Source organism: Strix uralensis, chromosome 15, assembly GCF_047716275.1.
Source record: "Strix uralensis isolate ZFMK-TIS-50842 chromosome 15, bStrUra1, whole genome shotgun sequence".
NCBI lineage: Eukaryota > Metazoa > Chordata > Aves > Strigiformes > Strigidae > Strix > Strix uralensis.
Genome location: NC_133986.1, coordinates 22,428,987 through 22,452,561, shown reverse-complemented (window position 1 = coordinate 22,452,561; position 23,575 = coordinate 22,428,987). Strand labels below are relative to the sequence as shown.

The window sequence follows — 23,575 nt, the reverse complement described above, 5'->3', positions numbered from 1 at the left end:
CACTCCTTTTTTCATCCACTTAGGTTTTGCTTTAACGGCTTTAGGATGGTATCTGGAATTTGGAATGGTAACCACCTTAGGGTCAGTTACACAGATCTATCTACTTAAGAGTCAAGTCCTGCTCCTACTTAAATTTGTCCCTCCTGTTAACTTAAACTGCCACAGGGAAAGGCCTGCAAGGTGAAAGAGAGATGTTTGTACTATCTTCTCCTTTTTCTCATATTTACTGCAAGTTTTAAGTCTGACTTCAATGAAATTGGTCTTGATTTACTCCAGAGAGAAGCAGGCCCTTTTTTCATCATTGAGTGATCATATATTGGTTTTCCTGTGGTCTTAAGCAGGAGAAGATGGGAGTATTTTCATTTCTTGTGTTTTGTCTGGTGATTGTTGGTACTTTTCTTGCAGTAGGTTGTGCATGTCTTTTCTGCTTTTCCTTGAGCTAACCAGGTCACTGTTGAATCTGTGAGACAACCAGTGTTTAAATTCTTGGCTGGATTCCTTTTGGTCTGATGAAATGTTAATATTAGAAACTCACATAGTGGAACGTATCTTAAGTTGGCAACAAATACAGGTATCAGCATCAATCTGTTTTGGTGTTATGCAGACTTTAATACTATCTTTGCACATTTCAAAAATGTCTCCGGATTGTTTCTTGTCGTGACAGATGTATCGGAAGAACGTACAGCAGCTCCTCCAGAACCTGATTCAGAAGCTCACCACTGTTAGCCAGTATGAGGAAGTACTTGCAAAAATTAATGCCACGTCCACAGATCGCCTCACAGTTCTAAAGACCAAGCCCCAGTCCATGCAGAGGGACATAATCACAGTCTGCAATGACCCCTACGTGTTAGCTCAGCAGCTGACACACATAGAGCTTGTAAGTTGTCATACTTCAACCACGATTGCATCCTTCCCCTCTTTCTGAAATGCAGGTTAACATAGTGTATGACTTGGCTGCTTGTGTGCTTTGTTTAGGAGAGACTCAATTATATTGGACCAGAAGAATTTGTCCAGGCGTTTGTGCAAAAGGATCCTTTGGATAATGACAAGGTAATTGGAGCAGATCTGGAGCAGCTCTGAAATGTGGTATTTAACATCCTGGAGCTCAGGTGCCCCATGACCTGGAAGCGAGGTCCGGCAGTAAATGAGAACCAGCAGAAATGAGCTTTATAGTGAAAGTGCTTTAGGATTCCTCTTAAAAATTTGGTTGATGCTTTTTCTTCCTGGAGGACAACTCCTGGTGCTCTAGAACTCAGCCAACAGGTTGACTTGAATTAACACATTTGCTTTTTTTCTGATTTAAGCTAAGTGAGAACTTAATCCTGTGAATGGTTTCTGCAGACCACCTACGTGGTCGACAGCTGGAAAAAGCTGAGTTTAACTTTGGCTTTTGCGTTACTCATTCTCAACATCTGTTCTTCCTTTTAGTAAACTGCACTCTTGCAGCAAACTGGCAAGTGAGTCAATTTGCAGGTGAGCACGCATCACAAGAAGGGGGGCTGTGAGCTCTAGATCTATGTGAGATGAAGGGCAAGGACGCAGGGTTTTTAGCTAACCATGCTAGAGCTGTCATCTCCTTGAGTGCAGCTTTCAAGATGACTTATGCTCTGTAAATAAACTGTGCCAAAGCCAGGCAGTTAAAACTTGAATTACTGTCCTCCCTAAAACTGACAAACGTAATAGAATGACTCAAGTTTACAATTTGATATTCAGTCAGACAGTCTCTGAAAATGATTTTGTATGTCGATCACTAAAACTGCAGTCTACCCCTTTTTAGGCAGAGATGTGGTGTGGGAATCAAGACACTACAGAACAAAGAACACTGACTAGGAAAGGGAGAATCTGAACATAATGTGCCAGTGGAGTGGGCTGGCCTCTGTTTTCCTTCTGCACTTGCAGAGAGCATAATGTTGTCTCCACCGTATTAATGGGACAGGAGTGAGGACAGACACAGTGCTCATAGTCAAGGAAGCTTTAGCAGATACTTAGCTTTGATTGTTTGCATAAGTCTGTCATAAGTCCTGGTAGGATTTACAGCAGGCGATGGATTCTGCACGCCTGCTGGAGTGCTTTACTGCGCCAACGGCTCAGGAAGGAGTTACACGTGCTCGAATACTGTCACTGCTGCTTTCCCTCTCAGGCTTTTTGTCACTTTGGGTAATTGGGTTATTCCTGGTTACTTGATGGTGTTTGGGGATGACAAGGTGGGAAGCCAAAAGGTCTCTCTCAGGAAAAAGATGAAGATTACACTAGAAGTTGCTATTTTTCTTCTGTCTGCAGAGCTGCTACAGAGATCAAAAGACAGACCGGGAATCTGGAAGCCTGTGTGGAATGGTTTAACAGGCTCAGTTACTTGGTTACAACAGAAATCTGTATGGTGAGCAAAGACTTTTTCTGCTAAAAGGTTTAGTCTAATCTAGTTGTCTAAACCTCTGAAGCCTTTTCAGGTGTGGTGCCCTTTCAGTGTGCCCTTTGACTTTTCATTCTCTCAGCTCTTTTTCCCATGTGGATGCAGTCAATGCAGGGCTGAAGAGGAAATAAGTTCCGTGTTTTCGGCATCAAACTCATGCCTCAGCCTTGTTCATCTGACAAAGTGGTGACGTTGTGCTAGGTTAGCCCTTCTTAGCACAGGAGTGTGTCTGGCCTGCTCTTCTCTCCTGTGAATACCCCTTGTGAGTGGAGGCATCTTTTCTCTCCTCTGTGCTGACCCCCTCCTCTGCTCTACTGTTCTTCATACCCTTCTTCTTGGCAGAGTTCTTTGCCTGTTGTCCTTGCTCTCTATCTGCCTGGTATCTGGGTTGTCTTTGTTGTCCTGAAGGCTTCTGGACACAACAGTGTGGTGTCCTCTGCATGTTAAGCACAGTGTGAAGTTGTGGTGTATGTGGAAAAGAGGAACAAGGGTGTTGTTTCTTTTGGGGAGGGGTCAGAGTGCTCTGTTTCCTGCAGAGCGTAACGCTCCAATGGCATGTCCTGCAGCCTGTGAAGAAGAAGCAGAGAGCAAGAGTGATAGAATATTTCATTGATGTGGCACAGGAATGTTTTAACATTGGCAACTTCAACTCCTTAATGGCTATTATTTGTCAGTACGTGTCCTGAGGTGTTTCGTCCTTGTTTGAATCCAGAGAAAGGAAGCGCGGTGCTTTACACAAAAGTCTGCCCCTTAGCATGCTCGGCTGTGTGAAGTGGGGAGGGGAAGTGGTGGAGAACTGCTCAACAGTATTGTAGTGTGATGTGTGTCAGAAAGTATTTACTGCCATCGTGTAAATTACAGAAAAACAAAGTTTTCATTGCAGCTGTTCAGAGATCTAAATCCACACTTTTTGAAACCAACTTTAGTGCTCAATTGGAATAGAAACTCTTCCTGTGAGATGGAGGGTTGATATCTTCCATCCTTTCTATCACACCATATATATCATAGTGGTTTAAAAATTCCACACCTTTTTATATCTAATAGGAAAATATTGGGAATATTCTTTTAATGTGAAATGTGAAAACTTTGTAGATGTGTGTAGTTTTCAATGAAAGACATGAGAGATGGTGTTGAGAACTCACTTGTGCTTTTCTACTGTATATTCATGTTTTATCAAACCCACATTAAATAATGTCAGAGCATTTTATTAGAGCTTTCATTGTGTAAGAGATGTTGATTTTGTTTCCAAAGTTGTTTTTAACGTTGAAATTTCAAGAAAATGATGAGTTTGATTTCTGAGTAGCTGTGTTGAAAATAATTATTATTGTTAATAGCTCCTTTACTTCAGAAATACTTACTGCCCTAAGCTACTTGAAAGATTTTTTTTTCTTTAAATATTCCTACAAGTTCTTTCTCTTATCTTAAGCTGGCATGAACATGAGTCCTGGGTCTCGGTTAAAGAAAACTTGGGCAAAAGTAAAGACAGCCAAATCTGATATTCTTGAGGTAAGTCTGGCCAATATTTGGACACGGGGCTGTTAATAGCATTTTACTTTTAACTGCTCTAAAATGCAAGTTTGACTTCATTATGACATGTGTCATTAGTATGTTTGTGTTCTTAACGGAAATTCTAGAAGATATAATAAGAATTGTTCAGCTGAGTTGTGCTCTTTTGATTTGGAAGAAGGAAATTGAAGTAATTAATTCCCAAACCCACCTCCTAAGAATTATTTTTTAAAAAATAATAAAAATGTAGGTAACCTCTTGAAAGGGAGATGTATTTGAGGGGGATGGTGTGGGTGCCTTTGAAAATCGAGGTGAGCTGTAAGGCGGCTGCCTTGCCCTGTCAGCGAAATTTGTCGTGAAGTCATTGATTGCCAGTTACCTTCAGGTAGTAAAGACCTTTGTCAAAGATCGGACAGGTGCAGCAGTGGAGGAGTCTGTGATTTACCCAACAGGTTATTTACCAAGAAGTTAATTATCCTGCTGTAAATGGTGATTTGTTAATTCAGGTTATTTATTAGTAAGATAAAGGAAATGTAACGTTTTGTGCTTGACACAAGCATGAAATGTTTATTAATATCGTCAGGAGATTTGACTTGTCTTTTGACAACAGATTAAAACTGGGTGGCTGTAGCCACCTCACACTTCCTTCCCCCGCCCTTGGGTGGGAAGCAGCCTTCCTTGTGCCAAGGGTAGCTGCACAGCTCGGGAAGTTGCTCTTAAGATTACAGCCCTGTTTCATTCAACCTTATCACACAGGCTGGGCTTTGCTGGTTAAGGACATGCTTTGCGAGCCGTGCGGTCATCCCAGTCACTGAGGTGCAGCAGTCAGTCGTGGAGCAATGAGGCCACTAACAGCTTTAGGTCTCTGATCTTACTTTGACATTACAATTGAATCAGCTCTGAGAAACCTGCGTACTAGGAAGAGCAGAATATTAGTGCCAAGACCCATTGTTGTCTTAGTTTCGTGATTTTGGCTTTTGAATTAAAGCTGAGCTACCTTCTTTGTGGAGAGAGAAAGAAGGTCCATGAAGCCTTGCCTTTGCTTTCCTGCCCCTGACTTGGATTGGATCCCTTGTTGTGCTGAGTGAACATTTGTTAAAACAAGGTTCCCTTCTGATCGAGTGAGCAGATGAAAAGATACTGCAGTCCTCTAAAGGGCTGTATTTGTGGTGCTCTTCAGCAGACCTCTTGCTTTTAAAAATAGTTGCTCAAGTGAAAAAGAATTGTGTGTGGTGATGACACTGGCTCATTATTTACATTTTTTCATGCCTTGTAGCATCAGATGGACCCTTCTAGCAATTTCTATAATTACCGAACTCCCTGCGTGGAGCCCCTCAAAGGTCCCTGACAGCTCATAGCAGTAGAGAGAAGGTATGTTTGCAAATGATTTGGCAGTGGGCAAAAATGAAATGTGCTTGTGTCCTGGTTCAGCCAGGATAGGGTTAAGTTTCCCCAGCAGTGGGGGGAAGTTCAATACCATGCTGACATCTGCCACATCCCCTACCACGCACCAGCCTCCGGGAAGATCGAGCGCTACAATGGACTGTTAAAAACTACACTGAGAGCAATGGGGGGTGGAACCTTCAAACACTGGGACACACATCTGACAAAGGCCACTTGGTTAGTCAACACGAGAGGATCTGCCAATCGAGCTGGTCCGGCTCAGTCAAAACTTCCACGTGTTGTAGACGGGGATAAAGTCCCTGTGGTGCGCATGAGGGACCTGCTGGGAAAAATGGTCTGGGTTAGTCCTGCGCCGGGCAAAGGCAAACCCATCCACGGGATTGCTTTTGCTCAGGGACCTGGGTGCACCTGGTGGGTGATGCAGAAGGATGGAGAGGTCCGACGGGTACCACAAGGGGACTTGATTGTGGGTGAAAACACACCGTGAGTTATACTGAGCTTTTGTTAATTTTTCTTTGTCAATGCTAATTGCTAAGTGGCAGCTGGATGTGACGCACATGGTATAGAATAAAGGGGTGGATTATGTCCTGGTTTAGCCAGGATAGGGTTGAGTTTCCCCAGCAGTGGGAGGGAGCTCTAGCCGGGTTATTCATTACCATGCTGACATCAGGTCCGGGTGCCCAAGCACGGGAAGGTTGGCAGTCGCCCTTTTTGTGAGGTCGCCTCTCTCACTGCTGTATCGGTACATCTCCTGCTCTGTTCATTGTTATCACTGTTATTGTTATTGTTGTTGTTTGTTTTGTTGTTGTTACACTGTTGTATTAAACCTCTCCTTATCTCAGCCCCAGGCTTTGTATTTCACTCTCTGCCCCGTCCGGTCAGAGGGTGGGGGAGAGGCAGTGGCAGCATGGTCTCAGGTCCCAGCAGGGCCTAAACCACCACATTGGGACATAGTGGGGGCACTGGGAGGGCTACTGGGATGTACTGCAGGGCACTGGGACATACTGGGATATATTGGGGAGTGGTAGGATAGTCACTGGGACATACTGGGGGCATTGGGAGTGTTACTGGAATGTATTGTAGGGCACTGGGACATACTGGCGTGCACTGGGGTGGATACTGGGACATACTGTAGGTTACTGGGATGTACTGGGATATATTAGGGAGTGCTAAGAGGGTCACTGGGACATACTGGGGGGCACTGGGTGTCGCGGTTGATAGTATTGACACGGCGATGGTTTAGCAGGAAATCTGGATTTATTAATAACTAACAGCAATTTATCATTACAAAATAATTCCGAGATGCTGAAAGAAAGAAAAGCGACTGATTCACAGACTCTGAACTGCCCAGATTCACACTCCCTCCCTCACCGGTGCCTTCCCTGACCCATCGATCCCTGCGCATCCACCAACGGACAGACACCCGGAAACGAGGGTCCGTCCCCCCATGAGCAGAGACCGAGCGGGTGACAGAGCAGCGAGCTCAGAGAACATTTCCCTCCTCTCGAGGGCAGAGCCAATCCTCCCAAGGCCTCGGCATTCCCCCGCGGGCCATCCCTGAGCCCCGAGCGGGGGCACCTCGCCCCGGCCTGCCCTCAGCTCTGGCAGCAGACGACACCTCCAGGGTCTGGTCCCTGCGAGGCTCCAGCTCAGGGCAGATGCTGGTCACAGGCCGCTGGGATCCAGGGGAGCTCCAAGGGTCTCCCTGGGGGTCACAGTTTAGAGGGTCCAAGATCACTGACTTTTGCCAGGTCCCTTCTGGTGCCGCCCAGCAGCTGCACAAGAACTTGGTGAATGTGCAGCTCTGTTCTTGTTCCCATCTGGCCCCACCCCAGCCCAGGTGTGCCCGGCCCTGAGGAGATGAGGGGCCGTTAGAGCCGATCCCCAGCAGGCGGGAGGGCAGGAGCCAGGCTCGGTGACATTCTCAGTCCTTATCTCCACAGACGGGGCACAGCTGGGGGAGGTGGGGGGGATCACACCCAGCACCAAGCACCTGACCAGGAGGGGCAGGGAGGGGTGAGAATTGCACCACCACACCCAGTTATCCCAGTTGTTGAGACAGGAGACAGCAACAGTCACAAATGAGCTGCCGGAGCGTCACAGGAGCTCATGGCACTGGCACCAAGTCCAAGTGCGCTCTCTGCCAGCCCCGTGCCCTGTCCCTGCGCCAGCCCCCCGCTGCAGAGGATTCCCTCGGACCAACGGGATCGAGCAGCTCCCCACCCCTGCCCCTTCCCTGCTCCCAATGAACACCGCCCCAGCACACCCGCTCCTCTGAGCTCCTCACCCAGCGCAGAGCCCAGCCAGTGCCCCAGGAACAGCACTGCGATGGTTCCAGCAGCGTCACCGCCGTCCCTCTGCAGGACGGGCCATGGCCTTGGGTGAGCCGCGGCTGATGGCACCGAGGGACTCCTGGTGTGGGGCTCTGCCTGGCTTTTGGAAGGACAGAGGGCAAGAGGCTGATCCAGGGTAATTCAGGTGGTGTAACAGAAGGAAAATAGCCCCCTTCGAACCACATTAACACTTCATATTTAAAGTCACGTGGGTTGTTTGGTTTTAAATTATCCTACTCAGGCCTGAACGCTCAGGCCAGCAAAACCCCTCTGCACCCCACAGCTTGTTCCCCTCAGACAGCCCCAGAGCACCTTTCACAGCAATAACTGATTGCCGCGGTTCTCCAGAAGCACTTTTGCTCTGAGGCTCACGACATCACCCTAGACAGTCACTGTAGCTGATAACAAAGGGGTCCCACCGCCCCGCGTACCCGGGGGGGCGGGCAGGGCCGGGCAGCGATCCCCGCTCCAACCATCCGCTGCCCTCCCCGCTCTCTCCTGCAGCGGGGCAAGAAAACCCAACCCCAGCGCCGGGAAAGCGCTGCCCGGAGCGGGAGCAGCAGTTCAGTTCCCCCCGGCCCCGAACTCACAGACACGCCTGCAATGAACTTTGTACTTCTACCCGCCCCCCCGCGGCACCTCCACTCGCGGCCGTCACCGAGGGCACGGACGGGGCGTGTGGCAGCACCGGCACCGGCTGCCCGAGCGACGGCGGGGCGGAAGGGCCGTGCCGGGGGTGGGGAACAAGCTTCCCCGAGCGTGCTGAGCCCGGCTCTGAGAGCCTCGGCCGGCGCCTCGACGGCCCCAGCTGTCCCAGCGGGCTGTCCCCGACCTCCCCGTGCAGGACGGGCTGCGGCACCAGGGACCGATCCCGGGACAGGCAGCGCCGTCGGGGTCCGGTCCCGGGAATGCCAGGGAGGCACCGGGTTCTATCCCGGGGCGGGCAGCGCCGTCGGGGTCCGGTCCCTGGGCGAGCTGGGAAGCACCGGGGACCGGTGCCGGGGCTGGTAGCGCGGCACCGGGTTTCGGTCCCGGGAGGGGCAGCGAGGAACCGGGGGCGGTCCCGGCACAGGCAGCGCCGTCGGGCTTCGATCCTGGGGCAGGCAGCGCCGTCGAGGTCCGGTCCCGGCAGCGCAGTACCGGGGGCCGGTCCCGAGGCGGGTAGCGCGGCACCGGGGTCCGGTCCCGGGGCGGGCAGAGAGGCACCGGTGGCGGTGCCGGTGCCAGCAGCGAGGCACCGGGGGCGGTCCTAGGGCGGGCTGGGAGGCACCGGGGGCCGGTGCCGGGACGGGCAGCGGCGTCGGGTTCCGGTCCCGGAGCGGGAAGCGAAGCAAAAGGGTTCGGTCCCGAGGCGGGCAACAAGGCACCGGAGGCTTGTCCCGGGGCGGGCAGGGCCGTCGGGGTCCGGTCTCGGGGCGGGCTGGGAGGCATCGGGGGTGGTCCCGGGCCGGGTAGCGCGGCACCGGGGGCCGGTCCAGGGGAGGGCAGCGAGGTACCGGCGGCCGGTCCTGGGGCGGGCAGCGCGGCACCGGGAGCCGGTCCCGGGGCGGGCTGGGAGGCACCGGGGGCCGGTCGCGGGGCGGGCTGGGAGGCACCGGGAGCGGTCCCGGGGCGGGCTGGGAGGCACCGCGGCCGGTACCTGGGCGGGCAGCGCCGTCGAGGTACGGTCCCGGCAGCGAGGTACCGGCGGCCGGTCCTGGGTCGCGCAGAGAGGCACCGGGGGCGGTGCCGGGGTGGGCTGGGAGGCACCGGGGGACCGGTCCCGGGGCGGGCAGCGAGGCACCGGGGCCGGTTCCTGGACAGGCAGCGCCGTCAAGGTCCGGTCCCGGCAGCGCGGGACCGGGGACTGGTCCCGGGGCGGGCAGCGAGGTACCGTCGGTCGGTCCCGGGGCGGGCTGGGAGGCACCGGCGGCCGGTCCCGGGTCGGGCTGGGAGGCACCGGGAGCGGTCCCGGGGCGGTCTGGGAGGCACCGGGGACCGGTGCCGGGGCGGGCAGCACCGTCGGAGCCCGGTGCCTGGGCGGGCAGGGCCGTCGAGGTTCAGTGCCGGGGCGGGCAGCGCGGCACCGGTGTCCGGTCCCGGGGCGGACAGCGCCGTCGAGGTCCGGTGCCGGGGCGGGCAGGGAGGTACCGGGGCCGGTTCCTGGGCGGGCAGCGCCGTCGAGGTACGGTCCCGGCAGCGCGGCACCGGGGACCGGTCCCGGGGCGGGCTGGGAGGCACCAGGGACCGGTGCCGGGGTGGGTAGCGCGGCACCGGGGTCCAGAACCGGGGCGAGAAGAGAGGCACCGGGGGCTGGTCCCGGGACGGGCAGCGAGGCACCGGAGGCCTGTCCCGGGGCGGGCAGCGCCGTCGGAGCCCGGTCCCGGGGCGGGCAGGGCCTTCGATGTCCGGTGTCGGGGCGGGCAGCGCGGCACCGGTGTCCGGTCCCCGGGCGGGCATCGCCGTCGGGGTCCGGTGCCGTGGCGGACAGGGAGACACCGGGGCCGGTTCCTGGGCGGGCAGAGCCGTCGAGGTCCGGTCCCGACAGCGCGGCACCGGGGACCGGTCCCGGGGCGGGCAGGGTGGTACCGGGGGCCGGTCGCGGGGCGGGCTGGGAGGCACCGGGATAGGTCCCGGGGCGGTCTGGGAGGCACCGCGTCCGGTTCCTGGGCGGGCAGCGCCGTCGAGGTACGGTCCCGGCAGCGCGGCACCGGGGGCCGGTCCCGGGGCGGGCAGCGAGGCACCGGCGGCCGGTCCTGGGGCGCCCAGAGAGGCACCGGGGGCGGTGCCGGTCCGGGCTGGGATGCACCGGGAGCAGTCCCGGGTAGGGCAGCGAGGCACCGGGGGCGGTCCCGGGGCGGGCTGGGAGGCACCGGGTAACGGTGCCGGGACGGGTAGCGCGGCACCGGGGTCCAGAAGCGGGGCGGGCAGCGAGGTACCGGCGGCCGGTCCCGGGGCAGGCTGGGAGGCACCGAGGACAGGTCCCGGGGCGGGCAGCGAGGCACCGGGTCCAGAACCGGGGCGAGCAGAGAGTCACCGGGGACTGGTCCCGGGACGGGCAGCGAAGCACCGGGTTTCGGTCCCGGGACGGGTAGCGAGGCACCGGGGGCGGTGCCAGGGCGGGCTGGGAGGCACTGGGGTCTGGTCCCGGGGCGGGCATGGGGGCACCGGGGGCCGGTGCCGGGACGGGCAGCGTCGTCGAGTTGCGGTCCCGGGGCGGGCAGCGAGGCACCGGGGTTCGGTCCCGAGGCGGGCAGCGTGGTACCGGGGTCCAGAAGCGGGGCGGGCAGAGAGGCACCCGGGGGCCGGTCCCGGGACGGGCTGGGAGGCACCGGGAGCGGTGCCGGGGCGGGCATGGAGGCACCGGGGGCGGTTCCTGGACGGGCAGCGCCGTCGAGGTACGGTCCCGGCAGCGCGGCACCGGGAGCCGGTCCCGGGGCGGGCTGGGAGGCACCGGGGGCCGGTCGCGGGGCGGGCTGGGAGGCACCGGGGTCCAGAACCGGGACGGGCAGCGAGGCACCGGGGGCGGTCCCAGGGCGGGCTGGGAGGCACTGGGGTCTGGTCCCGGGGCGGGCATGGAGGCACCGGGGGCCGGTGCCGGGACCGGCAGCGTCGTCGGGTTCCGGTCCCGGGGCGGGTAGCGCGGCACCGGTGTCCGGTCCCGGGGCGGGCAGGGAGGCACCGGGGCCGGGGCCGGGGCGGGCAGCGCCGTCGGAGTTCGGTGCCGGGGCGGGCTGGGGCGGTCCCGGGGCGAGCTGGGAAGCACCGGGGACCGGTGCCGGGGCGGGTAGCGAGGTACCGGCGGCCGGTTCCGGGGCGCGCAGAGAGGCACCGGGGGCGGTGCTGGGGCGGGCTGGGATGCAGCGGGAGCGGTCCCAGGCCGGGCAGCGAGGCACCGGGGGTCCGGTCCCGGGGCGGGCAGAGAGGCACCGGGGCCGGTTCCTGGACAGGCAGCGCCGTCGAGGTCCGGTCCCGGCAGCGCGGCACCGGGGACTGGTCCCGGGGAGGGCAGCGAGGTACCGGTGGTCGGTCCCGGGGCGGGCTGGGAGGCAGCGGGAGCGGTCCCGGGTCGGGCTGGGAGGTACAGAGGACCGGTGCCCGGGCGGGCAGCGCGGCACCGGAGTCCAGAACCGGGGCGGGCAGCGAGGCAACGGGGGCGGTCCCGGGGCGGGCAACAAGGCTGCGGGGGCCTGTCACAGGGTGGGCTGGGAGGCACCGGGGGCCGGTGCCGGGGCAGGTAGCGCGGCGCTGGGGTCCAGAACCGGGGCGGGTAGAGAGGCACCGGGGCCCGGTCCCGGGGCGGGCTGGGATGCACCGGAGCGGTCCCGGTGCGGGGAGCGAGGCACCGGGGGCGGTCCCAGGGCGGGCTGTGAGTCACCGGGGACCGGTGCCGGGACGGGTAGCGCGGCACCGGGGTCCAGAATTGGGGAGGGCCGCGAGGTACCGGGAGCGGTCCCGGGGCGGGCTGGGAGGCACCAGGGGCGGTTCCTGGACGGGCAGCGCCGTCGAGGTACGGTCCCGGCAGCGCGGCACCGGGGACCGGTCCCGGGGCGGGCAGCGAGGTACCGGCGGCCGGTCCTGGGGCGCGCAGAGAGGCACCGGGGGCGGTGCCGGGGCGGGCTGGAATGCACCGGGAGCGGTCCCGGGCCGGGCAGCGAGGCACCGGGGTCCAGAAGCGGGGCGAGCAGCGAGGTACCGGCGGCCGGTCCCGGGGCGGGAAGCGAGGCACCGGGGTCCAGAACCGGGGCGAGCAGAGAGGCACCGGGGGCTGGTCCCGGGACCGGCAGCGAAGCACCGGGTTTCGGTCCCGGGGTGGGCAGCGAGGTACCGGCGGCCGGTCCTGGGGCACGCAGAGAAGCACCGGGGGCGGTGCCGGGGCGGGCAGCGCCGTCGAGGTACGGTCCCGGCAGCGCGGCACCGGGAGCCGGTCCCGGGGCGGGCTGGGAGGCACCGGGGGCCGGTCGCGGGGCGGGCTGGGAGGCACCGGGGTCCAGAACCGGGACGGGCAGCGAGGCACCGGGGGCGGTCCCAGGGCGGGCTGGGAGGCACTGGGGTCTGGTCCCGGGGCGGGCATGGAGGCACCGGGGGCCGGTGCCGGGACGGGCAGCGTCGTCGGGTTCCGGTCCCGGGGCGGGTAGCGCGGCACCGGTGTCCGGTCCCGGGGCGGGCAGGGAGGCACCGGGGCCGGGGCCGGGGCGGGCAGCGCCGTCGGAGTTCGGTGCCGGGGCGGGCTGGGGCGGTCCCGGGGCGAGCTGGGAAGCACCGGGGACCGGTGCCGGGGCGGGTAGCGAGGTACCGGCGGCCGGTTCCGGGGCGCGCAGAGAGGCACCGGGGGCGGTGCTGGGGCGGGCTGGGATGCAGCGGGAGCGGTCCCAGGCCGGGCAGCGAGGCACCGGGGGTCCGGTCCCGGGGCGGGCAGAGAGGCACCGGGGCCGGTTCCTGGACAGGCAGCGCCGTCGAGGTCCGGTCCCGGCAGCGCGGCACCGGGGACTGGTCCCGGGGAGGGCAGCGAGGTACCGGTGGTCGGTCCCGGGGCGGGCTGGGAGGCAGCGGGAGCGGTCCCGGGTCGGGCTGGGAGGTACAGAGGACCGGTGCCCGGGCGGGCAGCGCGGCACCGGAGTCCAGAACCGGGGCGGGCAGCGAGGCAACGGGGGCGGTCCCGGGGCGGGCAACAAGGCTGCGGGGGCCTGTCACAGGGTGGGCTGGGAGGCACCGGGGGCCGGTGCCGGGGCAGGTAGCGCGGCGCTGGGGTCCAGAACCGGGGCGGGTAGAGAGGCACCGGGGCCCGGTCCCGGGGCGGGCTGGGATGCACCGGAGCGGTCCCGGTGCGGGGAGCGAGGCACCGGGGGCGGTCCCAGGGCGGGCTGTGAGTCACCGGGGACCGGTGCCGGGACGGGTAGCGCGGCACCGGGGTCCAGAATTGGGGAGGGCCGCGAGGTACCGGGAGCGGTCCCGGGGCGGGCTGGGAGGCACCGGAGACAGGTCCCAGAGCGGGCAGCGCCGTCGGGGTCCTGTCCCGGGGCCAGCTGGAAAACACCTGGCACCGGTGCCGGGGCGGGTAGCGCGGCACCGGGGTCCAGAACCGGGGCGGGCAGAGAGGCACCGGCGTCCGGTCCCGGGGCGGGCTGGGAGGCAGCGGGAGCGGTGCCGGGGCGGGCATGGAGGCACCGGGGTCGGTTCCTGGGCGGGCAGCGCCGTCGAGGTACGGTCCCGGCAGCGCGGCACCAGGGACCGGTCGCGGGGCGGGCTGGGAGGCATCGGGGGCGGTTCCTGTGCGGGCAGCGAGGCACCGGGGGCGGTCCCGGGGCGTCCTGGGAGGCTCCGGAGACCGGTCCCGGGGCGGACAGAGAGGCACCGGGAGCGGTCCCGGGGTGGGCTGGGAGGCACCGGGGACCGGTGCCGGGGCGGGTAGCGCGCCACCGGGGTCCAGAACCGCGGCGAGCACAGAGGCACCGGGGGCTGGTCCCGGGACGCGCAGCGAAGCACCGGGTTTCGGTCCAGGGACAGGCAGCGCGGCACCGGGGGCCGGTCCCGGGGCGGGCAGGGAGGCACCGGGGCCGGTTCCTGGGCGGGCAGCGCCGTCGTGGTCCGGTCCCGGCAGCGCGGCACCGAGGGCTGGTCCCGGGTCGGGCAGCGCGGCACCGGGGGCGGTCCCGGGGCGGGCAGCGAGGTACCGGCGGCCGGTCCCGGGGCGGGCATGGGGGCACCGGGGGCGGTCCCGGGGCGGGCAGCGCCGTCGTGGTCCGGTCCCGGCAGCGCGGCACCGGGGGCTGGTCCCGGGACGGGCAGCCAAGCACCGGGTTTCGGTCCCGGGACAGGCAGCGCGGCACCGGGGGCCGGTTCCTGGGCGGGGAGCGCGGCACCGGGGTCCGGTCCAGGGGCGGGCAGCGTGGTACCGGTGCCGGTCCCGGGGAGGCCTGGGAGGCACCGGGGACCGGTGCCGGGGCGGGTAGCGCGGCGCCGGTGTCCAGAACCGGGGCGGGCAGACAGGCACCGGGGGCCGGTCCCGGGGCGGGCTGGGAGGCACCGGGGGCGGTTCCTTGGCGGGCAGCGCCGTCGAGGTCCGGTCCGGCAGCGCGGCACCGGGGACCGGTCCCGGGGCGGGCTGGGAGGCACCGGGGGCCGGTCGCCGGGCGGGCTGGGAGGCACCGCGCCCGGTTCCTGGGCGGGCAGCGCCGTCGAGGTACGGTCACGGCAGCGCGAGCACCGGGGGCCGGTCCCGGGGCGGGCAGCGAGGTACCAGCGTCCGGTCCTGGGGCGCGCAGAGAGGCACCGGGGGCGGTGCCGGGGCAGGCTGGGATGCACCATAATTATTAGTAATATCAATATCGGGTGAGTCAGTATATTTAAGATTTTGGTAGCTGGTGGGGAATAGCCTGTAAATACATCCCACCAATGGTGTTCTCCATCTGATTTCACTTGTTTCATGGTTTGGTGTATTCTCTCTGTGTCATGCTGAACAGTAATTAAAGTCTTTTGTCCACTTTTTTGGACCTGTTTCATCAATCTTTTTAAATTTTCGTGGTGCATAAGTTTTCTTACTAGGGTCAGATCCAAAATTTAATACAGGAGAAACACAAATGAGGCAATAGAGGAAACAAAACCGAAACCGGGGGGGGGGGGGGGTGGGGGTGTATTGTTATTTTGGCTTCCAGAGTGAAGAAAAAGAACTGATCAGCCAGCAAGATGCTGGCAGTGTTAGCAGGCAGGAAGAAACGGGGTCTTGGTACACTGCTCATGACATTTCAAGAGCAGATCTCAGTTTCATGCCAGAACTACAGAACTCTTGGGTTTTGTAAGAGCAGTAGTGGTCAGTCACAAGACAAACTTACATTTAATTGTGCATGCTTACAGACAGATGGAGGCAGGGTGCCAGGACTTCTGTCTCTGCAGAAAATTTTCTGGGAGGTACCTGTGTACTTTCCACCCATCATTCGCCATGGACTCACAATGTTGTTTTCTGTCTCACATAATTTTTAGGGAGCTAATGGACAGATTGAGGCAGGACAATAATTTCAGCTTTTACTACTGGACAATGAAATATTTTTTCTTGAGCACAACCACAGCATGAAAGGTAGAAGGAGAAAGGATATGAACTTCCTGCTTCCATGTGCTCCATCCGAGTGCCCAGCTGTACTGCCGGCAGGAGGTCACCTCTGTCTGTGTTTCTAAGCTATAAAAGCATTGCCTGCTTTTGTCATTTGCTTTTGTGCTGGATGTAGTTTCCAGAGCTGTTCTGGAAACATAAACCTGAATAAAAGGACCGGAAAGGTTTGAAATCACATTCCTGTTCTCTGCAAACTGGTGCTGTGGTGGCTCAGGGGCAGACAGCCCCATGCAGAGTGGGGGGCAGCTCGCTGCACCTACAGGACTGCTCGGACTCTGCCACCGAGCAGTCAGAGCCTGGCCGCCTAGGACTTGAGGAGCTAGGTAGCAATGGGGTTTATTTTATTTTTGGTAGCCTTCTCTCTCAGAATCATGTTCATTTAATCCCTTACAGCAAGCTTTTAAAATGCTGTGCTGGTATACATCTAGAACAGTGCCATTAAAATGTCCAGGTTCTCTGTGTTTAGAGGAGTAACTGAGAATGGTGTTTAGTCCTCTCCTCATTTACCCTTTTGTTACTACAGAAAGAGCTTCGTTCCCCCAAGTTTGATGGCAATTAGACTTTTATTTCAGTGTGCACCTAAGGTACCATGCAGTTGTAAGCACCAGTTTGGGATTATGGTTATAGAGACTGCAAAAGGAAGGGACAGGGGAGACAAAGGAGGGTTTGCTAATACTGAATGGTAACTGTGAAGGGCTGTCAGGCTGCAATGTAACATTTTCCCATGACATTTACAGGCAAGAGGAGGAAATGTCCAAGCTGGAATAGCCTTCGTCATAGGAACAATACCACAGTCTTTTAAGAAAAGGAATTAGCAGCCTTTAGGTGCAAATAGTCGCCCAAAGAGCTTGTGGCTGAGGTGGAAACAGGACTGGCACGTCTTGGAAATCAGCATGAAATTCAGCTCCTCCCAGCCCCAAAGTCTTGCAAATACCTCTGGGAACAGTAACTTTATGCACAGGACAGTCCCTTCTTGCATGTGCAGAGGGTCACAGGCAGAGAAGTCCCCATGATCAGGGTTTTATGTTTTTTTAACTTTAACTTTTTAACTTTACTCAAGCAGGCTGTGACTGAAGTTAATGAAATTTCTCCCAAGGTAGAAAAAAAACCCCAAAACCAAACAAGCAATAGCGAGACATGGAGTACAAGAGCGATCTCATCTGCCCTGCATACTCTCCTTTAACCAGCACAAAGCAAGCACACAGCCACTATTCTTATGCTGAAACATTTTGCAGTTTGCTTTGCACCAGAGACAGCAACGACACAAAGTACATGGCCCAGGAGATTCGTACTGGAATGGAGCATCAACTATTTATGAAAGTGCCCCTATGGGAAGCAGGGTGTATTTGTAAGAGCACAGATGTTTCTTTGTATTTTGCTCAAGTATTTTCTTCTCCTGAAAGGCACTTACTCTGGGATGGTTAACAGGACAGATTAATTCATGTGCATCCTTGCAGCAGAGTAGGGCTGTCACTGGTGGGGAGAGAGGTTTGATTATATTATTCCCTATTGTCAACACAGGCACTTTATAATAGATTTATGGCTAATAAAATCTTTTAATAGTAGAGGGTTCCTGAGTTTCAATTTTGAACCTTTGGCCCTTGCTCAAGTCACCAGCAGATGCAAGCATTAAAACCAAATAGCACGTGGATACTAAAGAGGCATATGGCTGGGTACTCAATAAAGGCAGTAAAACACAGATAGGGATCTTTACACTCTGGTTTGACATAATGGAATCATTCTTCTAATAATAAAATTACTCTTTACTGACACATGATATAGAATACCTCAGATCAGTGAAGTAATTCCCAGAAAATTCAGGAGTTGAGGGTTGATGCTGCTCAACAAAATGTTTTCCTTTGAAAATCTGAGGTGATTTCACAAACATGGACTGATAAGGAGAAAACTGAACTATGGGTAAGGAAGCAAACAGGTGCAAAGTAAAGAAAACACAGGGCTTTGTGGAAAGCTTCCTTGATGAAATGATCTCTTTTCAGCCAGCAGCTCTGCCTGAGATGCAGACTCCAGGATAGTCTGCCAGAATGCGTTGGGGATGTATCAAACCTTTCCTTAAATTCAAGACAGAGACGCATCAAATCATAGACCCTGGGTTCAATTTAACCTCATTTTGGGTTCTCTGCTGATCTATCTTCACCTACTGTGTTATCAGTAAGCTGTGATACCAGCAGGCAAACAATGAAAAAACTGACCATGTTCAGAAATCCAGACACTTTCCTCCAGTCCCAGGTACGCAGCCCATGTTTGCACGAAGGGAGTGGTAAGTCCAGGAATGGATGACAGCAGTTCTGGTCACCAGGCTTTGATGCTCTGCAGAGATAAATCCCTCCTTGCTCATACCCAGTGGATCTGCCATGGGATATACAACCTAGCAGAGGCTGGATTCACATCCAGCTGGATGTAATTCCCATCTGGGTCTGGATTCATATCCAGATTTTGCCAAGCAAAACTCTGCTAGCAGCAGCACAGACCACCATCAGCTTGCAGAGAACGCTCAACTTCTCCACACTGGTTTCTAAAAGCATGGCAAGTGCAGTGGGCATGTGCCTGGGACTTGCTCAGCAAACCCCCAGCCTACAGGAACGAGGGCAGGCACCATCTCTGCCATCCTGCCTGCACTGTGCCCAGGTAGTGAGTGGCTCAGGACCTGCACAGCCACTGCTGACAGCAGTGGGCACAGCATTGCCTCCAGATGTGAGCACACACCGCTGAGAGCTTTGCTCTCCTGTTGGCCTTGGGCTCTCAGGGGTTTGATGCTGCTCTGAGCAGCATCAACGTAGAGACCTACAAGACAGCCATCACACAGCACAGTGCTGGGGAGTGAAAAGCTCCCAAAATGCAACTTAGTCTTTCTGTCTTTATGGGCATGAGAAGAGATCACGCCAGTGACTGACAGAGTAAGGCAGAGCACGCCAGGCGGTTTCAGACTAGAGGCTGCCATAAGCATCCAGTGTACTGCAAGTGAGTTTTGTTGCTAATTAAATCCTTTCTCCTGATTATTTATAGCCCTCTATTTACTGGCTCATTGATTTTAGAGGCCATGTTAGTTTTCTTTTTTACATGTCTCTCCGAATGGCTAGATTATAACTTATTACACAAAGAACAAGTGAATTGGTGTCAGAGTGATCTATTACACAGATGGTCTGTGAGCAAAGGGCCTCTGTCTTTGATGTTGGCATACCGAGAACACAGGGAAAGATGCTGAGCTCAGTTCATTTGGTGCAAAATAAGATTGTCATCCCTGTCAGTGGCTGTTGCAGGAAGTTTAGGACGTTGGCTCCATGCAGTTTCTTCTCGTGCTGGCTGAGGGTTAGAGGAGAGACAACTGGGGAAGTCATCTGTGAAAACACAAGAGTCATGGATGGTAAGGAGAAAAGGGTGTTTGCTGCCCATAATAAGAGAACTCTTGGATGTCAATTAAAATTAGCAGGCAGCAGGCTTGAAAACAAGAGGAAGCTCTTCATACATGTAACAACGATGTGCAGCTCTGCCACAGGTTTCTGTAGGAGAGTTGCATGATTTCAGAACTAGGGAAGACAGGCCCTGAAGAGATCCTAAGCACAAAGCAGCTCAGGTTTAGGAAACCCTACGAGTCACTGTGGGAGCGCTCAGGGGAGTCAGCACGATGCACCTTCCATATTCTCATACTTTGCTCTTGGCAGCTGCTGGCCACCACTGTCAGAGGGAGTAAAAGCCTGAGCCAGGACAGCTGCTCCAAACTGACCTTAACTGAGTTAAAGCTAAAAATCAAAGAAGAAGCTGGGGAACACATTTAACCCGGCCACCTGAGGCAGCTCACTGAGCAGAAATGTCCCACAGAGGCAATGCTGAGGCAGTGGAAGCTGCCCCGCGCTATGCGAGCGACCATGAAACCCTCAGCCTTACCCAAACCCACCAAGGGAGTGCAGAGCAAGTGCTCAGCATGCAAACACATTAACTCCACTGTGCAAGAGGAAGAAGGTTGGCTTTGTACCTACCACGGCGTTCAGTTTAAAGGATTCAAATCCATTTCCCAGGGTGAACAACCCTTTCACAGTGTGTTCACCTGGCCCTTCAGCATTAGTACCTTAAGTTCAAGCACTTCCAGTTGTTGCACCACCACGTAGCTGGGAGGGAGCTATCAGCACTCTGGCAGGGAGCTGGAGCTGAGTCGCATGTCACAGAGCAAGGGTTACACCTGCCCACTGATAAAACAGCTGCTGCGGTGTCCCCAAAGAGCCAGCGCATGCCTCGCAATCACAGGACGTCAAGGGTTCAGAGACCACATCTATCTTTACAGCACTGCAGCATATACACTGGGAAAACCAGTTAGCATTTCCATTCCGGGCTGATCAGCACACTGACGTGTGTCAGTGCTCTCTCACCACTCTGAAGACAAAGACAGAGATGTAGTGGGAATTGGACTATGTATGAAATGAGGAGGGGGTGGATCTGGAGCCACATCTGTTGTGGGAAGATGCTAGGCTGCAGCACAAGCTTCACCCTTGGCTAGGTTTTGAGGCCGTCTGAGTGCCTGTACTCAAACTTTTAGTAAAACTTGGTACTCCAGCTCCAACGTGGCAGCAGGGCTCTTGCTGCACCTGCTGTGGGGTATCTGCACACATCCCTGCATGCACCAAAGCAGCGAAACCTCAGTCCAAACCAAAGCTCGACTCAGACTCTGTAAGGTCTTTATGACTCCAGATACAGACAGACAAAAAAAAAGTGTGCTGTTGTGAGGCTGCAAAGCTTTTTATTGCTATTCTGAGGAATTCTTCCAAGTGTTGACTTGCCCACTGGTATGTCAACTTGTACCTGACCTTTAAATTTACCGTATTTGCAAGAAAAGAAAACTGGCTCTTTCCCTGTACTCCCCGATTGTTTTGTGCTTAAAGGAAATAAACTTTTGTTTCAATAATCATAAACACAAAAGGTTCCCCAGAGGCTGTTTAAGACTCCAAGCTAGTTAAAAAGAACATTTGCATGAATTAAAGAGCAACAACAAGTCACCACTGAGCTAAGCTTCTTTCTAGTGCTTAACTAGTGTCCGTAGGTGGGGGAGAGCAAGACAGATCGGTAGGAGGCAAGAAATTCAAAAACTGGGATGTTTGTTCTGCTTTACAGTGCGTTTCCCAAGCAGCAGCCGGGGGAACAATACCTGTCCTCCACCGGCCACATGGTCACTTTATGCCTGTATCTGTAACAAGGCGTAAAGGCCAACAAACCTTTCTACAGTGGCTCATAATTTTTGTCTTCCATAAGACACCATCGGGATTAAGCGGGGAATAAAGGGAGCTTTCATGAGCCTTCCCATTATTCAGATCTGCTGCAGCACAACCAAGGATGGTGACGCCAGCTGTGGTGCTGCGAGGGCCATGCTGGGCACCATTCCTCATCTCACACAGGGAGCTTTGCCGTGGCTCTTCCACTGCAGACCCCAGATGAAACCCCTGGAGTGCTGAAGCCTGTCTGCATTACATGGCAGGAATAAAACCCACGAAGTGTACACGTCTGTGGCTCTTAAATACACATCCATACATATAATGCACACAAGTGCATTACTAGTGTTTCTTTTGTTCACATCAGATCTTATTTATAGATGTCTGACCCCAGCAAGTGTGTACATCTACACTCGTGACCCGTCCATACCTCATGGTTCAGACTGCACAAGGAGCCACTTTGCCACGGGGACTTTCACAACACAGACTGTCGGCGAATGGTTTCATGTCAGATCTGTGGGCTGTTTTACACAGCAGGTCCTGTTCTGTGTAAATCCTGTGTCTCTACTCATTGCCCAGCACTGGGAAGGTGATGGGCAGGTTGTGTTAACCTGCCTAAAAGCTTTGCTAAGGTGAATGCTAGTAGTCACTTAGGACACCTGCAGCCGCTCTCTCCCCCTCCCCATCTCCCCTGTCAGGGGTGAGACACATACACATGTATGAATACATACACCCACATACAACTCTATATTCACCGGTGTAATTTCCCCACACAGCACAGCTGGGAAGCTGGGAGGATGAGGATAAACTCCTACAAGGACTGACTAACATCCTCAGTGTGCTGTTTATAAAGCCTGCCACACAAAATGGACATGAAATCATGTCCTCTGTAGCTAGTGCTGGAACTACAGACCTCTGTCTTTCACTGCAGCTAAAGACCCAGGCCTTTCCTTAAATGATCATGTTCAGAGAATTCAACATCCTCTGAATCACCCAAAAGAACCCATTGGAAAGGGACTAAAACGTAAAGTCCTTTTTATAAGAGAAAAGCTCTTTTTGAATGCATTCACATTGCTGCAATACACAAACCATGGAAGATTTGGCAAGGATGATGCATAGTTTAAGAGCTCCAGCGAGATCAGATACCAAACACCCAGGTGCAGTGAGACTCAAATCTTCTCTAATTTTAAAGCATTGTGTGGCAATGAAACTTCTCAAGAAGTTATGCTCAAGTCTGTGAAGCCTGGATGGTTTTGATCAATTATTCAACCAGAGCCCAAAGTCTCTGCTAAGCTACATAAAAACCAAAGGGACTTGCAATGGAAAGCAGTGGGCTGGGTGAGTAGTTTTGCAGGGTAAGCGCAAGCTTGGCCTCTGGGGCTCAGACACCACGACCTTTGCTTTCTGGCTGTAGCAAGGTTTAATCAGAAACTAGTTGTGAGGCCGCACATACTTGTCCGCTAGACTGTGACCAGCAAGTCCTCGCTTACTGGATGTTACAGTAAGGAGTAAAATCTGTGCAATTAGAGGAGGCTGAAGGGCGAGGCTGGTTTTAGGTTTTGCAGTGCTGAGATTGTTACAGAAACCATTCCAACAGCTAAAGAATTATTTTTTTAAATCCCCCAGTCTCGAGAGTTCAAGATTACATAGTGTGGGCACCTGTTGTTCTCAATAGCTGTGCAGCAATCACCCAGCCAGGGAAGGAACCCTGCCATGCCATTAGGTGACCAGCAAGGAGACCATTTCACGAGCACGAGCATCACTCAGCAGCGCCGTAGGAGAGGGCTGAGAACTGGGAATCCTTCACAACCTCTGGGAAGCGGCACAAGCCCAGAGGGGAGCTTGGGCTGGCACATGGCAGTCACCCCCAAACCAAAGTCTCAGGCAGGATGGCTGCAGGGTGGGGGCAGAGGCTCAGTGTTTGCTTAACTCCATAGAACAGGAGCTCTGGGAGCACTGGGACAGCCCTGTCCTCCCAGCACGGGAGCCCCTGTAAGGGCAAAGTCACAACCATGATTTTGCAGAAGGGGATGAAGGTCTTTATTTGAGGCAGGGGAAATTTATAAGTCACTACTGGGGAGGGGGAGTAGGATCTCCTCCAGTGCAAATTGATCAGTCTATGCTCTAATAAATGGCTCCAACAGCAGAAATGATGATTGCTGTCAGTGTCCTGGAATGAACTGGCTGTGACCCAGCGATCAGCCCCATGTCCCTGTCCAGCTCAGTCCCTGAGGTTGGGGTGGGAAGAGACAAGTGCCATGCATGTAAGGTGTAGTCACTAATTAATCCAGGGAATGCCACAAAGGAATGATTTCTCTTTGAGGTAAGCATCTGGGATTAGAAATTCTTTTTACCTAGAAAAAAATAACCATGCTGACAGTTTTTACATTTCCAAACTCTTCTTTGATCCTTTACAGGATACAGGAAAGCAGAAACCATTGTGGGCATCTGATCAATACACCTAAACTCCACTTTCACTTTGATCTCACACCAGGCCCTGGTTAGTTTTTGAAATGTAAATAGTGCTTTTGAGCACTTAATCTTCCCTTAAAGCCTGATTGAGGGGAGAGATTTGGCTGTTCAAAGAGTAGAGGGCAACTAAGCTGATCCCAGACCTGAT

General features: G+C 56.2%; 1 long non-coding RNA gene and 1 pseudogene across 1 annotated transcript in view; one reads left to right on the top strand and one right to left on the bottom strand.

Moving 5' to 3' along the window:
• LOC141950265 (ras-GEF domain-containing family member 1B-like) overlaps positions 1–3,453 on the top strand; it is a 107,094-nt pseudogene extending 103,641 nt beyond the window's left edge.
• Positions 1–23,575, bottom strand: part of LOC141950266 (uncharacterized) — a 105,185-nt gene that overhangs the window by 13,586 nt on the left and 68,024 nt on the right. The window lies entirely within an intron of this gene.